At 37.2% G+C, this 20,648-nt stretch overlaps 1 pseudogene; it reads right to left on the bottom strand.

The window, feature by feature from the left end:
* Positions 1-405: 405 nt before the first annotated feature.
* LOC138925636 (putative nuclease HARBI1) overlaps positions 406-20,648 on the bottom strand; it is a 31,009-nt pseudogene continuing 10,766 nt past the window's right edge.

The following is a 20,648-nucleotide window of genomic DNA, read 5'->3' as shown; positions in this document are numbered from 1 at the left end:
GTGCTGTGGCATATGGAGCACCAACCACCATTATAGTAGAAGAGGTGGCTAAGGAAAAAGCTGAGGAGATAGCCCCAGAGGAGGAGGAACCGAGCCGAAAGCTTCGCCGCACAGGTGCAGAATTTGATTTGCAGAGTCTGTGCGTAGCTCAAGTAGAGGAAATGAAGCAAATTAATTTAACAATGACAAAGCATTTCCAAAAAATAAAAAGTCTTCAACAACAAGACTTAAATTTAAAAAAGGAGCTACTTTCTAAGTTAGAACAAATTTTAAATAAAAAAGAATAAATAGATTTTAATAACTGCAATGAATAATTTGTTTATTTATTTTGTTATATTCTCAGAGATAAAGCAATTTCGTCGCGTACAGATGGTCCGTTATCATTTTCTTCAATGTCGTTATCATTTATAGCCTGTTTAATATCCTCCCATTGAAGGCGTCACCTATTATCAAATTCCGTCTTCTACATATGTTGTGCAAAGCACAGCATACGTTAATAATTTGGCAGCAAAAAACGGGCTGATAATTTAAGCATCGTTGTAAACAACGGAAACGGCTTTTAAGAACACCAATTGTTCGTTCTATTATGTTTCTGGCTGCAGCATGTCTTAAATTAAATCGATGCTGATGCGTCCCCATCTCTGCGCTCCTGTAGGGAGTTAACACAAAACTCTCCTGTGCGTAGCCAGAATCTGCCAAAACAAAATATTCATTTATTGTTCTCGACAAATATTCCTTGGCGCTTGAATGATTCCAAATGAAAGAATCATGACAAGATCCGGGGTGCGTCGCATCAATAGCGATAATCTCCATATTATAGTTGCAAACCTGTAGGTAAAAGTAAAATCTTAACGTAACTATAACCAATTTAGACATTCTACTTACAACCATGGCGTTCATGCTGTAATAGCCCTTTCTGTTAAAAAAAAACAGAGGCATTATTTACAGGTTTCACTATTTTAATATGAGTTCCATCCACGCAGGCGACTATTCTTGGCAGTTGATGTTTGCTAAAGAAGTATTCGCTAGATTTCCGCATTTGCTGGCTAGACATCTGAAGGCATTTTGTGTCCTGACGAAGAAGCCTGTCCAGCAACGGAATAAATATCAGGGAATAATTCCCAAATGTGCTTCGTCCTATATTTATATGGTGGTCCTTGGCGATTGAGAACTGATAACATCCAGTAGCAAGATATCGCAATACAGAAGCCAATTGCATAGAGTGAGACAGTGTGGTTACTTTTAAATGTGGCTTGACTGTCTCCAATATTTTTTTAAAAGTGTCTTTATCAATCCTAAATGATTGGACAAAACTGCAATAAACATAAATTAGAGGCAAAATTTTGAATGTTGTAAATGTGACTTACCGGTCGTCAGACATATTAAAAACACATGTATTACATCTTAATTGCTTAGATTTTCTTAAGTCAAATAACTTTTGCTTTCTTTTCGAAAGATGCAATTGAAAATAAGAAAGGCATTTTTTCGCGTTGTTTGCTGCTGACCAAACCTGTAACCAAACCAAGCTGTTTCGGCAGCAAGAAATGATGAGAAATGAAACGTTTCGATAGCAAAACGATAACTAAAAACTTGTGAAAACCGGAGCACCTAAAAACGAAAATCTCGGTTTTGGTCCCAAAACGAAAACGAAAACCGAAAGTGAAAACCGGAGCATGCCTGATAGTCTCCCTTTTGGCTGCCGATTGAACGCTAACATCTTCACGCAAGTAAATGTCTGAAATAAATTTACGCCTTGCTTCCCAAACCAAGTTAATATTCGTATCATCGTTTTCGGTTACATTTTCTGAGCTCACATACTTTTTAAACAATTCTTTAATAATAAAATTTTTCCTGTTTAAATTGGTTGGCAATGCACTTTCTACTTTTTTATACTCGTACTGGTCTTCTTTTAATACAGCTTCTCTTTTCCTTTTTTCCCTATAATTTATCAACCGTTTTCGTTCTTTTTCTTGAACCTGCTTAAGAAGTGTTTTGTTTGGGTTGCTTGACATCGACTATTTTTGCCCAAAAAATATTCCGATAATAATATTTTTTTAAGAGAAAATATATCGATATATTGATATTTTGATATATTTCCGACATCCCTACTAATAATCAAACATGAACCTATTGGCTTTGCCTAAAGATAATTATTAATACATTTCAATATACCATATGATTAGATAAGAAAAATTAATTAAATATAATCTTAAATATATAAAAATATTTCAACATATTTTAAAAAGGGTATTCTGACGTCGCTTCCATTCATTAGGTTTTTGATACAGATTTTTTTCTCTCCCTTCCCTCCATCTACATCTCTCTAATTGTTTCTCTGTCGCGTGCCGCTGCTCCGAAAATATGACGTAGAAGCTTCGAGAATCATCGTCGAAAACCGAAAGCAGGTAGAAGTTTCGTTTCGGACTTGAGTAAACGAAGCCCATGCAATTTGTTTTTGTTTTTCGAACATGTCGCCAGGAAAAGTCGGGGAATGAATTTTGTTAATCCGTCAGTTAATCCGACCTACCAAATTTCATTTAACGATCGGCTGACTATATTTTATAGCTGTCATATAACTGAACGATCGGAAATGGTTTTTGGTAGAAATACCAACTTTGGTATTTTCAAAGATAGAAGCTTAGGACTTTTTATACCCTTGCAGAGGGTATTATAATTTTGGTCAAAAGTGTGCAACGCAGTGAAGGAGACATCTCCGACCCTATAAAGTATATATATTCTTGATCAGGATCACCTCCTGAGTTGATATGAGCATGTCCGTCTGTCCGTCTGTCTGTCCGTCTGTCTGTCTGTCCGTTTCTACGCGAACTAGTCTCTCAGTTTTAAAGCTATCGACTTGAAACTTTGCACACACCCTTCTTTCCTTTGCACGCAGTATATAAGTCGGAACGGCCGGGATCGGCCGACTATATCCTATAGCTGCCATATAGCTGATTGATCGGAAATGGTATAACTTTGGTGTTTTTAGAGTTAGAGACTTCAAATTTGACACGAGAGCTATTTTTGGCAACAAATTACGACATGCCAAATTTCATAAGGATCGGCCGACTATATCCTATAGCTGCCATATAACTGAACGATCGGAAATGACCCAACTTTCGTGTTTTTGAAGATAGAAAGCTGAAATTTGGTACAGATTATATTTTTGGTCAGTTAATCCGACCTACGAAATTTCATTAGGATCGGCCAACTATATCCTATAGCTGCCATATAACTGAACGATCGGAAATGGTATTTGGTAGAAATATCAACTTTCGTATTTTTGAAGATAGAAGCTTGGGACTTTTTTTTAGATTTTTTATTGTTATTAATTGGTTTTATTATGATAAATCATAATCATAAAGATCGGCCAACTATATCCGATGTTTGCGATATATCTCCGGTTTTAACTGCAAGGGTATATAAACTTCGGCTCCGTCCGAAGTTAGCTTTCCTTTCTTGTTTTAAATAAATTTTATTGTAATTAATTGGTTTTATGATGATATTCTCATAAGGACCGGACAACTTTATCCGATGTTTGCGTTATATGTATATGCAAGGGTATACAAACTTCGGCTCCGCTCGAAGTTAGCTTTCCTTTCTTGTTTATTTGTTTATTGTACTCTGCACTCAAAAGTTGCAAACTTTAGGTACAGACGGGGATCGGCCATAGCAGCGGTGACTTTCGGCCGGAATGTGTGTCACATATTTGCTTAAATATTAAACTTATAACAAATAACAATTATTTACTAGTGTGTTAACAAGTTATTTACACTTAAATTATTTATAAATTTAATAACAGTTTAGATGAGTTCATATGAGATGCAAAAGGTTAGCTGATTTAAGGAAGTTTAAAATTAGCTGGAGGCTTGCAGGTTTACAGGTTAACAGTTCCGTGAGTTTAATATTTGGAAAATTGGTTCTATGTGTTTGGGCGGGACAGTCGTCAAGGATATGGGAGATTGATATGTAGTCCGTGGTGCAGAACTGGTATTGGTAGTTTGGTGTCTGTTAGAAGCGATGTTTGTGGGTGAGCCTGGTGTGGCCAAGTCGAAGCCGGATTATTTTAGTGATCTCTCTTCCTGGTATGTTGAAGGTCTGTGTAGTTTCAGTGTAATCGGCTATGCTTTTTGCTTCAGGATTGTTGGTACCACTGCGATGATTTTTGCAACATTTTAGGTTTATTTTTGAGGGACTCCGTTTTTAATTGTTTGTTAATGTCTCCTTTTGTTTACATTTGTTGTAGAGAATAGTGGAGCGATGGGCGCTCCTTTCGCTGCTGCATCGGCATTTTCGTTGCCTTTGATTCCGACGTGGCTGGGGAACCAAAGAAGCTTGATTTTATTATACCCTTGCAGAGGGTATTATAATTTTGTCCAAAAGTGTGCAACGCAGTGAAGGAGACATCTCCGACCCTATAAAGTATATATATTCTTGATCAGGATCACCTCCTGAGTTGATATGAGCATGTCCGTCTGTCCGTCTGTCCGTCTGTCTGTCTGTTTCTACGCGAACTAGTCTCTCAGTTTTAAAGCTATCGTGTTGAAACTTTGCACACACCCTTCTTTCCTTTGCACGCAGTATATAAGTCGGAACGGCCGAGATCGGCCGACTATATCCTATAGCTGCCATATAACTGATTGATCGGAAATGGTATAACTTTGGTGTTTTTAGAGTTAGAGAGTTCAAATTCGACACGAGAGCATTTTTTGGCAAAACATTACGACATGCCAAATTTCATAAGGATCGGCCGACTATATCCTATAGCTGCCATATAACTGAACGATCGGAAATAGTATTTGGTAGAAATATCAATTTTCGTATTTTTGAAGATAGAAGCTTGGGACTTTTTTTTAGATTTTTTATTGTAATTAATTGGTTTTATTATGGTGTAATCATAAGGATCGGCCAACTATATCCGATGTTTGCGATATATATCTGGTTTTAGCTGCAAGGGTATATCAACTTCGGCTCCGCCCGAAGTTAGCTTTGCTTTCTTGTTCAACTTTCGTTTCGTGAAGATAGAAAGCTGGAACTTGGTACAGATTCTATTTTATGTCAGTTGATCCGACCTACAAAATTTCATTAGGATCGGCCGACTATATCCTATAGTTGCCATATAACTGAACGATCGAAAATGGTATTTGGTAGAAATATCAACTTTCGTATTCTTGAAGATAGAAGCTTGGGACTTTTTTTTAGATTTTTTATTGTAATTAATTGGTTTTATTATGATATAATCATAAGGATCGGCCAACTATATCCGATGTTTGCGATATATATCCGGTTTTAGCTGCAAGGGTATATCAACTTCGGCTCCGCCCGAAGTTAGCTTTGCTTTCTTGTTTTTATTTTTTAATAGAAGGTCGCGGATTGATGTTACATAAAAGCTGGAATTGTTTATGTTCGCTATTGCTTCCAATGTGGATAGGGAATCTGAGCAGATGCAGAATTTCCCTCTAATCTTGACTGCTATTTTAATGGCTTCAAGAATACCAATCGCCTCTGCCGTATAAACTGTTGAGGAGCTTGGGAGGACAGCTTGTTTAAGTGTTTCATCTTCTGTCGTTTCCGCAAAGCCAATTATTTCGTTGTTCAAGGATCCATCTGTGAACAGAAGCGTGAAGTTGAGCTAGTGTTTAATTTCCAGAAATTGTTGGACTAATATGTCCTTGTTTGTGTCAGGTTTTTTTAGTCGGCTTAGTCGGGTATCTATTACATTGATATCTAGAAACCAGGGCGGTAATATTGGTTTAGGCTTATGAGGAAGAGAGGTTGGAAGTTCTAGCTTTAGACTTAGGGAAATGCAGCGGTCGACCGTTGAGGTTCGATATTTTATCGTATTATTTTTAGTTATCCGGTGAATAATTTTTCTTAAAAGGGTGTCGTTTGCGTGCATGATAGTTTAAACATTGTTATTATTGTACATATTAAAAGAATATAGCAAGTTTGGTGATTTCAAAAGTTCGAAAACGTCTGCTGGTAGGGGTAGCTTATTTATCTGACCCAATATTTTTGTTAGATAGATGCTCGACACAGGAAGATCTGAGGAACCCATTGCTCTGTGGAAAACGTCTGCCAGTTGTTCTGCCGTGTACTCTTTCGATCATGTAACCTTCTCTCACTCTTGTACTTGTTGCGAGACTCTGAGGCATTCTCGACGAGAACACCTAATGGAAGGATTGATACTTCTATTATTTGGTAGACGTGCATTAACACTTTATGGACTGCTGCCGACATTGGAAACACTGGATAGAAGTACATATACAGTGTTATGGTTTTCTGACAGTATTTTTTAAATTTTGACAAGAAAAAGCAATTAAAATATTGCTAAAATATCCAATAAGAAATTCATCAAGACATTTTGCTGTATTGCCGTCGTTGGTATTCCTATTGCCATTCTGCTTAGGCTTATCCAGATGTTAAGCCATAGCATTCCACATCTGCTTCTGAATCGTCTTTTTTGTTTCGCCAATTCTTTTTTTCCATTTTCATTTCTCACTTGCCATTTTTTAAGTTTCAGTCTATATGAAATTTTAAGAACGAATTTAAAAAAATAGAATCCATGTAGAGGACATATTGGACTCGCTTCGCATATCGGACACAATTGGCAAAATTTGGTTTCAGTCAAAATGTTTAAGACCTTTCCATCTAAAAGTGTCATTGGAAGATCATATTTAACTGAAATTGATTTTCTATTTACAACGGAACAGACATATCGACGCATTTCCGCGAAAGTATCATAAGTCGATTTTTTTTCGAAATTGATATTTTAATGCAAAATTGTTAGGCACCTAATGTCTCACTACCCTGTGAAATAATTTAACTGAAAACCCTATAGTTCCGATAAAAATGAAGTTTCAATTTTATCGTATGTTACAGTGCTTTTCAATGTGGGCGCGAAATTATCGTATGTCCATACAAATTTTTTGCGTGGAAATACTTCAAACGCACAAATATAAAGAAATACAATGACAAATGTTTCTAATCGCTTAAACATCTTATGATTTTGCTTATTGTTTGTAAGAGATTAAATAAAAAAAAAGCTTCTGCTTTAAAATTGGATTTTTCAACATACGATACTTTCGCGGAAATGCGTCGATATGAAGACAAATCTTTTATTTCACTATCCAAAATATTTTTCTCATTAAAAATATGTTCTTTTGTCTCTTTAACAAACTTAAGCTTGACTGGTCTGAAAAATCTAATCGACTGAGGAGTACGATTTATTTATTTATGTATTTCGCCAACGGACAAATCCTTACATGGCAACATAACAACTTACAACTAATAAATAATACTAACAAAAACTTAATAAATGCCTGATTAAGTTTCGTTTTAACACACCCTTATCAGAGCCCCACTCAATTCGGAGGCTAGGCGGCAAAGAATTAAAATAAGAAAGAGCCCGCTCAATCGGCTCATTTAAAAGATAATTGGCCCTATGACACTTGATCCGAAAGGGGGCAAAGGTACGAAGATCCCTTTGAGGAACATTAAAGTTAATGAGTCCCAACAAAAAAGGACAATCAATGTTATCAACGATTAAATTATTCAAAAAAGTTAACGCTGCCAGTTTACGCCGATCCTCCAACGTGCAAACATTCAGAAGAAGGCAACGGCTCTGGTATGATGGAACAGGATCCTGAAACCTTAGAGGCAGAAGTGCAAATTTTAAAAATTTTTTCTGGAGTCGCTCAATTCTGTTGGAACGAACTTTACACTCCGGATTCCAAATGAATGAGGCATATTCCAGCCTCGACCGAATGAATGCAGCATAGACGCTGAGGCTCGAGTATGGACTCTTGAACTGGTTCACGTGCCTCTTCACAAAGCCCAGCATAGCATACGCTTTAGGTAGAATATAGTCTAAGTGACCAGAAAATTTAAATTTGCTGTCGAATAAGACACCAAGGTCTAACACCTCTTCTTTGAGGTGCTGCCAAATTATAATTACTGATGGAATAACCCGTACAGATTTCAAGAGACCGCCTACTGTAACGGAAGATTGCGGGAGCACCATGAGTATACTCTGGATATATCCTCCTGTAACAAGTAAGTGTCACTAATGCAGCTAATCGCTTTATAGATTTTAAGGTCATCCGCATACATTAAAAAATACGAATGACAAAAGCATGACGAGATGTCATTAATGAAAATGATAAATAGAAGAGGTCCAAGAGAGTTGCCTTGTGGAAGACCAGAGGAGGTGACAAATGGACTAGAGATAGCGTCTCCAATAGTAACGTGGCAAGGTCGGTCAGCCAGATAAGACTCGAACCAACTTAATAGGCAGGAATGAATACCTAATTTATATAATTTGGCCAGAAGGGCAGCATGACACACTTTGTCGAAGGCTTTGGAGAAGTCGGTGTAAATGGCATCAACCTGAAATCGGTTTTCAAAAGCTTCAAAGCAGTGCTTAGAAAAGACAGCTAACTTAGTGGTAGTGGACCTCCCAGGCAAAAAAAAATGCTGGTTGGGGGATATAAAATTGCGAGCCAAAAAAGTCAATTTTTTAGTTAATATCCGCTCCAGTATCTTAGCGACGTTGCAAATTTTGGCTATAGGTCGATAGTTGGTAACACCTACTGCCACCTTTGTGAATAGGCGTTATAGAAGTAATCTTCCACCGGTGGGGGAATCTACCAGAAGAGAGCGAAACGGAGAACAGCAGTTGAAGGGGAGTAGAAAGAGAAGCGATACTCCTCTTAAGAAAGAATGGGGAGATACCGTCCACGTCAGGTGTGAGCGACTCGGTCAAATGTCCAGTGGCTTCAACTAGTTCACCGTCCAAAATGTCCATGTTACTCACATTAAGAAAAGGCTCAATGCTAAGAAGAGTTTCATGATCACTCCAAGGAACCTTCGGCTCCAAATTAGAGGCAAAGTATTTTGCAAAAAGATCAGAAACACCCTGATCAGAGTCGGCTGCTAAGTTACCATAACATATGGATGAAGGTATGTCCGATTTTGACTTTTTGCTGTTAACAAACCGCCAAAAAGCTTAAGGATTGGATCGAAGGCTAGCTTCGACATCGGATATATACTGATTGTAGAGGAACTTATTAATGAAATCAAATTCCCGCTTAAATTGCCAGTATAAGTATCAATAATATTAAAAAGGGCAACCAAAAACTTAGTATAACAATCATCGATTGAGCCATCAGAAAAAAAAAGAAACCTAATCAATGGCGTAAATAAATGCATTTATAAGTGACAAGTTAGTATCATTCAGATGATAATATGGAATGGGTGAATCAGAAGGCAAAAAACTATAAAACTCAATATGAATTACTAAAGATTTGTGGTGCATATCACAAGGACTTAATGGTACATTGCATAATTCTACTTTAATATTAACCAAATTATTTAAAACAAGAAAGGAAAGCTAACTTCGGGCGGAACCGAAGTTGATATACCCTTGCAGTTAAAACCGGATATATATCGCAAACATCGGATATAGTTGGCCGATCCTTATAAGAATATGATAATATAACCCAATTTATTATAATACAAAACCTAAAAATGTCCCAAACTTCTTCAAAAACACGAAAGTTGGGTCATTTCCGCTCGTTCAGTTATATGGCAGCTATAGGATATAGTCGGCCGATCCTAATGAAATTTGGTAGGTTGGATCAACTAACCAAAGATAGAATCTGTACTAAATTCCACCTTTCTATCTTCAAAAACACGAAAGTTGGGTCATTTCCGATCGTTCAGTTATATGGCAGCTATAAGATATACGCGGCCGATCCTTATGAAATTTGGCATGTCGTAATGTTTTGCCAAAAAATGCTCTCGTGTCGAATTTGAACTCTCTAACTTCAAAAACGTCAAAGTTATACCATTTCCGATCAATCAGTTATATGGCAGCTATAGGATATAGTCGGCCGATCCGGGCCGTTCCGACTTATATACTGCGTGCAAAGGAAAGAAGGGTGTGTGCAAAGTTTCAAGACGATAGCTTTAAAACTGAGAGACAAGTTCGCGTAGAAACAGACAGACGGACAGACGGACATGCTCATATCAACTCAGGAGGTGATCCTGATCAAGAATATATATACTTTATAGGGTCGGAGATGTCTCCTTCACTGCGTTGCACACTTTTGACCAAAATTATAATACCCTCTGCAAGGGTATAACAAGAAAGGAAAGCTAACTTCGGGCGGAGCCGAAGTTTATATACCCTTGCAGTTAAAACCGGATATATATCGCAAACATCGGATATAGTTGGCCGATCTTTATGATTACTTCATAATAAAACTAATTAACTAAAATAAAATATATAAAAAAAGTCCCAAACTTCTATCTTCAAAAATACGAAAGTTGATATTTCTACCAAGTACCATTTCCGATCGTTCAGTTATATGGCAGCTATAGGATATAGTCGGCCGATCCTAATGAAATTTGGTAGGTTGGATCAACTGACCAAAAATTGAATCTGTATTAAGTTTCAGCATTCTATCTTCAAAAACACGAAAGTTGGGTCATTTCCGATCGTTCAGTTATATGGCAGCTATAGGATATAGTCAGCCGATCCTTAATAAAGTTGGCATGTCATAATTTTTTGCCAAAAATAGCTACCATATCAAATTTGAACTCTCTAACTCTAAAAACACCAAAGTTATACCAATTCCGATCAATCAGTTATATGGCAGCTATAGGATATAGTCGGCCGATCCCGGCCGATCGTCGGTCGTTCCGACTTATATACTGCGTGCAAAGGAAAGAAGGGTGTGTGCAAAGTTTCAAGTCGATAGCTTTAAAACTGAGAGACTAGTTCGCGTAGAAACAGACAGACAGACAGACGGACAGACGGACATGCTCATATCAACTCAGGAGGTGATCCTGATCAAGAATATGTATACTTTATAGGGTCGGAGATGTCTCCTTCACTGCGTTGCACACTTTTGGAAAAAATTATAATACCTTGGGAATACTTGGGAGAGGCCCAGACTAAAAATATCATCTAAAACTACAATTTCATGACTCTGGTGAACGTTGCTAGGTAGCATGCAGGGAGATTCCGGGTCCCAAGACCAGACAATGGAGCTTAGGTTGAAATCGCCAGCCACCATCAAAGCGGTAGGGTCCGACGTTCTGGCACAGACACTAATGATGTTTTCCATATGCTTATGATATATACTAAATGCGCTGTTCGGAGGGATGTATGATGCAATGATGACGAACGGGCAATAGACGCCCTGGATTGAAACCGCAAGCTGATCCAGTAAAGGGTCGGCCACCGGAAGGCGCAGTGGTGTAGCCTGAAGAGATCGACGGATAGCGATGATCACACCTCCACCTCGCCCACACTGGGTACTGAATGCATCTCGGTCCTTACGAAATACATGGTACAAATTAGGCTCGAAGAACTCAGAGGAGCTGAATTTGTCATTGAGCCACGTTTCCACAAGGATGATTACATCAAAATCGCAGGCAGAAGAATTGAGGAATACCATCCGGGTCTTGGTTCTCATTCCCGATATATTTTGGAATAGAACTTTTAGGCTTTTATTAGGGTCCGAGGACGACGAGTAGCTACAGTCCAAACTGGGAATTGGACGGCAAGGCGGTGATGATGAAAGTGCACTCCTGGTACTGGTGCATGTGGAGGCATATCCAATACGCATAGCTTGCAAAATAGCCGACAAGGACACATAGAAATTTCCATTAGACTCATCAGTAGTCCTGCGAGAGTCCAGTTGCCAGGCAGATCCAGTGCCAGGTGAAAACATTGAGCGTTCATAGTCAGGCACATCTAAACGCAGAAAAGATCCACCCACACGTCCAAAATGTAAATAAACATCGTCCATCGGCGAAAAGAAAGCACCAGCGAGTGGCCCAGCGAAAAGAGATAAGATGAGCGATGCGCTGCCAACGTCTCGATTACCATCGTCTTGTTGTTGCTGGGCATCCACAAGTGAAGATAAGAAATAAACAACTCGCCTTGAAAAAAGTTGTTGTTGTTGAAGAATATCGATCAGCAAACGAAGCCAATTATTGGAGGAATTGAAGACAGCGTCAACCGTTACCATGAACGCCCACGCCGATTGTTGTTGGTAGCGCAGCAGAGAGAAATCGGGATGACGAACTGCAGCTTGAGAAGGAAACGATGTAACGGCGCCAGCGGCGCCGCTAACTGGGGGTTTTTTGAAGATTGCGAATGCGGTAAAGGTAGAATCGCCGGGAGGTCAATAACCTTAGCCGGCTCTCTATGAACAAACCGGCTGGTTTTTACCGACAGGCCAAAAATCGTCATTGAAGACTGTAGGGAAATTTTGCTCCGGAACTCCCAATTTAAAATTGACGAACTTGAGGGCGTTGATGTCAGCATCCTTTTTGATCACCCTAGCATAGGCTAAATCATTGGGCTCCACGTTCAGCTTATCTGCGACAAATTTGCACAGTGCATCCGGTTGGGTAGACGTTTGTTTTATTTAATGCATTTATTGAATAAATTCTTAGATTGTGGCAATTTTTTATCTCATTTCTTTAAAAGGAAGTCCAGAGTTTTATCCTACTAAAAACATTCCCTCAACAAAGCGAAGGTAAAAAGGCAATAATTACACTACCTTAAAAAATGTTTTACAACATTCACGATTAAATAGTATATTAATATATTAATATCGAAATATTAATTGATGTGATTTTTCCACAGATAAAAAGGTTACACATGATTCCCCACCAAAAAGGGAAAACGTTGTGCTTCTGGAAATTTAAAAGTCAAGTATGCAATTCAAGATTCGAGGGACCAATTTTGTATATACCATAAATAAAGTCTTATGTGAAAGCAAGAACTGAAGAGAGCTATCAAATAAAACAAATGTAAATGTAAAACTAATGTAAAAACGTTTAAATGTAAGATGTAATATGTAATGTAAAATGTAGAAATAAAATTTCTAGAATTCAGAAAAGGTCACCTTTAATTTAAGAAATATTGGTATATATTGTAGAAAGAGTTTTCTTAATTTTAGGGCGCCTTGCCCTGGGGCTTAGAAAAAAATCGCCATGAAATCAAGAAATTGTTTCCTTAGTTTTAGAAAAGTAATTTCTAAAACCTAGAAAAACAAACCCTTAATTTAAGAAATTTTTTTCTATTTTTTAGAATTTTTTTCCTTATTTTTAGGGCAATTGGCCTTAGATTTTAGAAAGGAATCGCCATTAATTTTAGAAAAGTTTACCCTAAATTTTATGGTGCGGTGCCGTTGAAGACAAAAATAGGGCGAACTTCTCAATCTTAGGGTTAATTTTATTTTGAGTGTACTTTTATAGCCTCCGAGGGCAAATCAACACAAGCGGTGTGATAGGCACGCCGGCAGATCGACGCGCACCGAACGGCCTCACACCCACGAAGTTGGGTAGCATTTACTTCTGCACTGCACTCGGTGCAACCGAGAGGCGACATGAGCGAAAAAGTAGACGTCCGAACTTAAAGAAAGCTAGATGAAGACTGATATCTCCAAAACTGAACGAGTTATTAATTAATGCCACAAAAACAGGTCAAAAACCCCATAGTGCAGTGGTCGGCACCCCAGTACATTGATATGATTTTAACGCATAAGTGTTAGTAACGAATAGCAGAAAGTAGGCTGTGAGCATGACGTTTCACACATTTATACTGTGTGTGTGTGGCAGAGCTCGGGCAGAGAAATTTCCCATGCCCTCGGGATAGGGCCGCGCCGACCACTGGTCTAATATGTCATCTATTCTTGGTAGTGAGAATTTGTCTGCTAGTAATTTTTTATTTATTTGTCGATAGTCAATTACTAATCTCCAACGTTTTGTTCTGGTTTTTTGAGTTATGGGCTAGTGTATTCTGATAATGAGGGTTCTACTACGCCATCTTCTATTAATTTTGCGACTTGTTTATCTATTTCTTCTTTGTGGCTATAGGGTGTTCTGTAGTTTTTAATAGTATAAACTGGTGTGTAATCTTTGAGTCTAAATTTTTGATTGAAAAATTGTTTGAAGAGAGTATTTTTCTGGTTCTGTTTCTAATCCGAATATATTTGTAAATTAGATGCATAATTTAGTGAGGGTACTCTCGAATTTTTCAGGAAAGTTATTTGCTAGTTTAGATAGAACTTCATGTTTTCGGGTCTCATGTTCTGAATTTTGAAGTACGAGTATTTGGTAATTTTCTAGGGGTTCATATTCAATTTTAGAGAGGTTTATGATTTTATTTGTATCTGAGGTATTTAGTATTCGCACAAATATATTGCTTGGAACAGTTAAAGTGCTAGCTAAAATAACGCCATCATCTGTACAGTGTACACTGATTTTAAATAAGTATTTCATTGTGAGAGGTGGTTGTATAAATTTTTCTAATTATTCCTGCTGGAATAATTAAATTATTGTCAATTGAATGAATAATTAGTATAATTGGTATATTTATATTTTAATCGAAATTTTGTGGTCAATTGGTATTTGGTAAATACCAATCGTGATAAATTTGAAAGTCGAGTTGACAGTTAGACTTTTTTATGAAGTCCATTCTCAGTATGCTGTCACAAGGTATTGGGAAGTTATTGTTGACTATTTCAAATTGAAATGTGATAATTAATTTTTCTGTTTGTCCCTCCTAGACCAAAATATGATAAAAACATTAATAAAAACAATGACTAAAAGAATGTTTGAGGTTGGAAAAGCTCAAGGAGGTGTTATTAACTATTAATCTTTCATAAATAATCACAAATAAAATAAAATTTTTATTGTATCTATAAATATTGAAATGTGTCGTATAATTTTGATACACGTGCAGCGTAGCTAAAATTGAAGCGTGTGTCCTTTTTTTATCGTTACTCGAAAACGGGAGATGCAAAAAAAGTCAAAAATATCTCATTTTGTGCATTAAACATTGTGCTATCATCCCTCATACTTAGTTTTGATCGTTTTCGATTTCGCATTCTGCTACGAGCGCCGAAACAAAAAATTTAAAGGTGTCGTATAATTTTGGGCAGGAGTGTATATTATTTCATTGTAGTTATCGGAATTTATTGTTAAAATATTTATGTCAGAACCCGTATCTATTAAAATGGTTAGGGGTGATTTTGTCTTATAATTTTTAATTTGCACGTATGTATGTAAGTATATGTTCAAACTAATATTTATTTTGTATACGTTTGACTTTTGTGGCTTTTTATTCTTAAGGGAAGTATTTCCGGTTGAGCTTCTATGGCTCTAATCTGGGCGTTGGAGTTTCCTCTTTGATTAATACATCATCTTTGATTGCCTCTGTTATTTTTAATTTGAAATTGATTATACATATGTCTGATTTTGCTGATAGTTATAATTTTGGCCTTGTGCCCTACCGCGATAATTTCCCCGATAGTCATTACCTCTACCACGGTAGTAGTATGTATTCAACCCTATCGACGCTTGATGTACAGTGGTGGAAAAAATAATAAAAATAAGGTTCTCCTCTGAAAAAAAAAAAATTGATTTGAAGAGTTTGAAGTGGAGGAATGCAGAGTTTATGGAAAGCGAGACCACTTGGAAAAGTCAATTATGAAGCAATGCGGTAAAAACACCCATCGAATATTTTAAAACTTTCTTTGCGGATGAACTATGGGAGAAAATATGTCAGGAAGCGAATCTATATGCCATGCAAACGAAGGGCATAGAATTAAAATGCACTGTGCCTGAAATGAAAAGGTTCAAACTAGCGCCGTTGCAAATACATTACCGAGAAACAGATTTGAAAAAATTAAACAGTTAAACAGAAGGTAACTTATTATTTGTAAATACATTTCTGAATAACACAATATTATATTATTTTCTCAGGTCAACATAGTTTAAATCAATACCTTCCAATGAAGCCCCACAAGTGGGGTTTCAAAATGTTTACGAGAGCTGGTGTATCTGGGATTACATTAGGATTCGGCCACGCATCGAGCGATGAGCGACTGAGCAACGCTCTCTCGAGCGACGTAAAATATTAAAGCTTATGAGACAGCATTAGAGTGGCCACGCAGGCGCTGAGCGACGAGCGAAGTTCTTGAGCGACAGAGCGACGTCGCTCAGCGCTAGAATTGGTTTTAATTTTTAGTGCATCGCTGAGCGACGAAGTGCAAGAAATGTCGAAAATATGCGGCGAAATTTTAATTTCGGCTGTTCAAAGCCGAACCGTTTTGTGAAACGACTCTCATAAAGAGTACAAAAATAAAAATGTTACCGATAAGCAATGGAACGAAGTAGGAGTTATTTGTAACTGCACAGGTAAGCTTTTATTTAACTTTCTGTATAATAAACAAAAACACTGTAGGTAAAGTTATAATTAATATGTGTATATGAATGAATATATTTATTTAAGGTGAAAGTCATTTCATCAAATAACTTAATTTCGGAAATCCCAAAAAAAATCAGTTAAAGAATTTCTAACATTCATGGCTGACTGACTGCTTTTATTGCAATGCACTATAGGCCAGATGACCACTTTTTCTGGCCAAAATTAATAACTTCTAAACGAAACAAAATATTTGGATTCTGTTTTTTGATTTGGGTTCTTTAATTGGGATTTGAGATTAGTAAGCTAAGGAACATATTTTGAGAAAATAGGCGTGGCACCGCCCTTCTGGGCGGAACTAAATTTTATGTCTTCCAAAGTTATATAAAAGTAGATAACAAAAAAAATAACTTAAAAACAAACAATTATATTAAGGTCTGGTTTTTTTATTTTGGTTTTTCATAAGCTTAGGTATTAAAAAAAAGGCGTGTCACCGTCACTTTCTGGCAGGAACTATGGACATGTTTTCTACAATTGCTACGCCCGAACCGTTTAAACTTTAAAGTAATTATTATTAAGAAGGCCTGAAAGGTAAAATATAATCTAAACTGTTTACTGTAAAAGCACCTAATCAACATCTTCTTTCGGTCTCAAGTTCCATATCCCTGAACTCAAGTGGATCGTCTTCAATATTTTCAAACTGATCATCAGCGCTCCTTAAACGACTGTCGAGCAATTCTAATACTTCTTTTGGAAGAATCAATCTGTTTTGTTGTTTGATACAGTTGGCTAGGTTAACCGATGATATTATAGGGTCTGATGTATCCAATGATCTGTGAAATATGTCCTTTAAACTGTTGCTTCGACTGCTTTTTCTCGCATGCTTTTTCTATCTAGCCAATATTGCGTTCTCTTTCGCACATTTGGTCGCAGCAGATCTCCAAACATCCATATTGGCGAGCCTGAGGTTGTGACCTTAAAAAGTGAATTACGCTGAAAGGGCGCAAAAGGGCACTTAACTATTACATTCATATGAACAAGAATTGAATTACCTTCAACCCAGTATAAATATTAATGTCAAACTAGCTCAAAGACCGTTTATATCTCTAAATAAACATTAGTTTTTGTTAATGATTAACACACACAAAAGCTCTGTTAAAAACACTCAATTACAGGGACAATCACAAACAATCCAACATTTGAGAATCGAAAACATATAGCACAAATCACTCCCTTTCGATGCCATAACAACTTTTTTATAAATTACTAAGTTTAGTGACTTTTTTATTAGCTTTAAACGGACTCTTTTTTCCGATAACAAGCACACGTGACACGACACTCCGAACAGCTGTTTTTGAAAGCCGATAACTTAACGGAGCGTGGCTCTGTCAAAATTTCTGTTACGTAATATTGAAGTCTGATATTATACTAATATAATGACATCATAAAATCTTAATTATAAGAACTTTCGAAAAATGGGTTTTTAGCCAGAAAAAGTGGTCATCCGGCCTATAGTGCAATGTGACGGTTCTTCAAGAATATCCACATTTCTTGAAGAAACTATTCCGTTATTAAATTCTGCTGTCGTATTTATGTAGTCCAGATCACTGTCCCCATCACGTTCTCTTACATAATTATGTAGAATGCAAGCACATTTTATAATGTGAATTGCTGTGCTAGGTTTTGTGTCAATATCTTTTTGTAAAATTCGCCATTTCTTTGTTAAAATACCAAAAGCACATTCAATGCACTTCCTGGCGATCGATAATCTTTCATTGTACTTTTCAGTTTTTGCATTTAACTTCATTCGAGGATATGGTCTCATCAAATTATTTTTCAGTGGGTAGGCTTCATCTCCAATTAAAAAGTTTGGCAAAATGATATTTGAGCCTGGTAGTGCTTGTGGTGGTGGAACATTGAATTTCCCTGCTTCCAGCAATCTAAATAAAGTGGATCCACAAAATGTCCCACCATCGCTTTGCTTTCCTCTGCCACCCACTTCAATTGTTATAAATTGTTTATCAGCATCAGCCATTTTTTTTTATTTATTTATTTATTTATTATTAACAATGATCTGTTATTTCTAGATTACTATGACTAAAACTAAGAGTAAGGATAAATTAAGTTAAAAGATATTCCATAATTTTGGATTTAATTACATCTAGGGATACTTCAGGGGATAATAAATGGGACAATGAGTTATAATTTTTACAAATAACGCGAAGTGGATCGTGTTCCACAAAATTAGACCTAGAAATCGGTAACCAAAGGGGTCGGAAGGATCTAGTTACTCTGTTAGGAACAGAAAACATTAATTTTTCAAGAAGTACTTGTGAGTCAACCTGTCCAAGAATAAGCACATGAAGTAGCATAACCCCAGCACAAGTACGGCGCCCCTTTAAAGGAGGTAGGTTTAGTAGTTTTAACCGGCAATTATACGACGGGAGGGAAGTGGCAGTATCCCAGTTTAAGCTTTTTAACGCAAATAGCAGAAACTGCTTTTGGACAGATTCAATCCTCCTTTGGTGAACAAAGTATTGCGGACTCCAAACGCTAGAACAGTATTCCAAGATAGGACGAACCAACGATGCGTATAGAGCAGAGGTCGCACGGCCCTATCTCGGGGGCATAGGAAATTTCTCTGCCCGAGCTCTGCCTCACACACACAGTATAAATGTGTGAAACGTCATGCTCAAAGCATGAAGATATCATATCAATGTATTGGGGTGCCGACCACTGGTATAGAGTTTTAGTTGTGAAAGGATCATCAAATTCTTTAGACCAACGTTTGATAAAAGCTAGCACACCTCTGGCTTTATTAACTGTTAGTGATATGTGGTCGTTGAAGGACAACTTATTGTCAAAAATTACTCCAAGTTCGTAATTAGGAAAACACGATCTAAGACGTTATTCCCAAGAGAGTACGAAACGATGTGAGGCACACTGCGATTGAACGTCATAACCTTACACTTAGAGCAGTTAAGCAAAAGGAGATTGTTTGAGCACCACAAGAAGACTTCGTTAAGGTCTAGTTGCAGGCGTCTATGAAGGAAATGGTCTGGGAAAGAAAGACATAACTTGACATCATCAGCATACATAAATGTAGTAGCATAGTTTACAACACTAGGTAAATCGTTGACAAAAAGAACAAACAGAAGAGGTCCTAAGTGACTACCTTGTGGGACACCAGATGAAACGTTTATAATCTGTGATGAACTGTTTTTAAACAAAACACGCTGCGTGCGGTTCGATAGATAAGAGGTCAACCACTGTACTATATGTGGAGAAAACCCCATAAGACACAGCTTATGAAGGAGGAAATGGTGGTTCACAGAGTCAAACGCTTTACTAAAGTCAGTGTATAGCACATCAGTTTCACATGCGGCTCAGAAAACTTTTCTGGATAAACGAAGTGAATTCAAGAAGGTTAGTTGTGGTAGAGCGATGCTTGACAAAACCATGCTGTGAAGTGGAAATAATGCTTTTACAAAAATGTTGCAGTTTGAAAGTAACCAGTTTCTTAAGCAGTTTGGGAATCGCAGATAGCTTAGCAATCCCCCGGTAGTTCTCAATAAGTGCTTTAGAGCCTGGTTTGGTTTTAGGTGGTTTAAAAAAATGACGCAAAGAGATTAGCAATACCTTGCTCAGAAGATTGTGAAATATTTTTTTATGATAGGGAAGGAGGAAAAAGATTTGATTTACATTTCATATTGACAAAAGAGTAGAAGGAGCTTGGATCATTACGAAAGTTTACCTTACAATATACTGCTTATAAAGTTGATCGTTGAGAATAATAAACTGGTTGCGAACATAAAGAAAGTTTGACTGATGGCACATCGATCCTGACTTAAGAAACTTTTTGTAAGCTCTGGACTTCCTGTTCTTAAGACGAGAAAGGTGTTTATTATATTAAGGTGGTTTTGTAGAAATTGATTCTGGGACTTTTGGAACAAATTGGTTGAAGGCCTTATGAATTATTTCGTAAAACGAATCCGTAGCTGCTTCAATTGTTTTTATAGATGAAAGAACATTCCAATCGATATCAGCTAAATGATTCCGAAGGGCCATAAAATCAGTCTTTCTGAAGCATTTGAAACGAGATTTAACATTAAAGCAAGCATCATTGTGAGGCACATCAATTAACACCGATGCTAATAGTGTAGGGTGGTAAAAGTCTTCAGGAAGCGATAGCGGCGGGGACCGAATGACTGTCACAGAGGATGACACATTGGAAAATAAAAAAATAAGGTCCAGAAATCTGCCATGAGTGTTATGAATTGGATTAATTTGGAGCAGGGCCAGATCGGTTAAGCCATCGATAATGTCGTTATGACAACTGGAAAGCAAGGAATTTTCTACCTCAGACGGGATCCAGGAAATGATGGGAAGGTTGAAATCTCCCATGATTAGGATTAAATCA

Source organism: Drosophila bipectinata, chromosome XR (assembly GCF_030179905.1).
Source record: "Drosophila bipectinata strain 14024-0381.07 chromosome XR, DbipHiC1v2, whole genome shotgun sequence".
In the NCBI taxonomy this organism is placed as follows: domain Eukaryota; kingdom Metazoa; phylum Arthropoda; class Insecta; order Diptera; family Drosophilidae; genus Drosophila; species Drosophila bipectinata.
The sequence above is the reverse complement of the archived record's forward strand: the minus strand, read 5'-3'. Positions and strand labels throughout refer to the sequence as shown.